Genomic DNA, 1,773 nt, shown 5'->3' with positions numbered 1-1,773 from the left:
AAACTAACTGTCCCTGCCCTTAATCACCAATCAACTTCAACCCAGCTGTTCATCGCTTAACTACCTGCTGTAACTTCTTTGTTTATACTCCCCCTTTCTCTCCCCTCCTTGCATTGCTTGTCTGACAGTCTGTGTCAGTTTGCTTTACACTACCGGTGTGGGTAGGTGTCTTTTTTTTTTTCTTTTCTTTTTTTGTATTGGCCCCGGCCTCCTTCTGCTGTTCTGTTCCTTTTTAAAATACTTTTTAAAATATTTTTTTAATATCTTGTGAGTGTTTTTAAGGTTGTCCTTTTTTTTTTCTTTTAAATTGTCATTTAACATGGTGTTAAGTATATAATGTGTATACCTTTTAGTGTTAATACGCAGTACTGTTTAAGTACATCGCTTTTTCAGCCTAGAAGATGTATCAAGAGATACGAAACGTCGGCGTAACAATAAATGGATAAAGAAGAAAGAACGCCTTTCTCTTACTCCAATTTGCCTGTTGTTTGAGTGTCTGCTCTTGTCTTCATTTTATATATATATATATATATATATATATATATATATATATATATATATATATATATATATATATATATATATATATATATATATATATATATATATATATATATATATATATATATATATATATATAGATATATATATATATATATATATATAGATATATATATATATATATATATATATATATATATATATATATATATATATATATATATATATATATATATATATATATATATATATATATATATATATATATATATATATATATTATATATATATATATATATATATATATATAGTCATACTCTGAACCTATGTGAGGTTAGGTTCCAGAACCCCTCACGCAGGGTGAATTTTCGTGTAAGTTTGGCATGGTCTCTAAAAATGCTTATTCTTAAAGTTTAAACACTAAATACATCCCTAATCATGCTTTCAAATTATTAAGTTTACTTTTAAATGAAATTAAAGTTACTGTATTTTCATTTAAAAGTTAGCTTAATACATTAACCTTAAAAAAGAGAAATAAATGGTTGACATAAAAACTGAGATTTGGAAGAGAATTTCTCTCTCTCTCTCTCCCCTTCCAACCGATCTATTTTTAGAATCGTCTCAACCTCTTTTTAATAACTTCTTTATTCTGCGTCTCTTTCTCTTTGTTCTGAAGTGCTTTCTCATGAACAAACAGTGTTTTATATTTTGACTAATACAACTCTTAGTTATTATGTCTCTATGTTTTAGAACGATATTTACAACACTAGCGCATTTACACTTCATAGACGATACAGGTCAAATTAGATCAATTTATACTATCTACTGTGCAGGTAAAGGCGTACAGAGAATGATTAAGTTGTAAATATGTGTGTGCACTAACTATGAACGAGAGAGAGAGAAAGATAAGGATTTTCCTTACTTAAGAGAGCGAAATTATTTATCAATTATTACGGAGACTGAGAGAATAACACATGAGAGAGAGAGAGAGAGAGAGAGAGAGAGAGAGAGAGCAAGAGAGAGAGATTGTCCTTACTTGAAATATCAAGTTATATTATTTATGAATTATTACAGAGAGAGAGAGAGAGAGAGAGAGAGAGAGAGAGAGAGAGAGAGAGAGAGAGAGAGAGAGAGATCAAAAGATGGAAATTCAGCATTAAACTAACTATTAAATGAAATTAAAGTTACTGTATTTTCATTTAAAAGTTAGCTTAATACACTACCCTTAAAAAAATAAATAGTGTGATTCTCTCCCCCATTCCACCGATCTGT

The sequence above is a fragment of the Macrobrachium rosenbergii genome, chromosome 12, assembly GCF_040412425.1.
Source record: "Macrobrachium rosenbergii isolate ZJJX-2024 chromosome 12, ASM4041242v1, whole genome shotgun sequence".
Classification (NCBI taxonomy): Eukaryota; Metazoa; Arthropoda; class Malacostraca; order Decapoda; family Palaemonidae; genus Macrobrachium; species Macrobrachium rosenbergii.
This window is presented reverse-complemented; position numbering follows the sequence as displayed.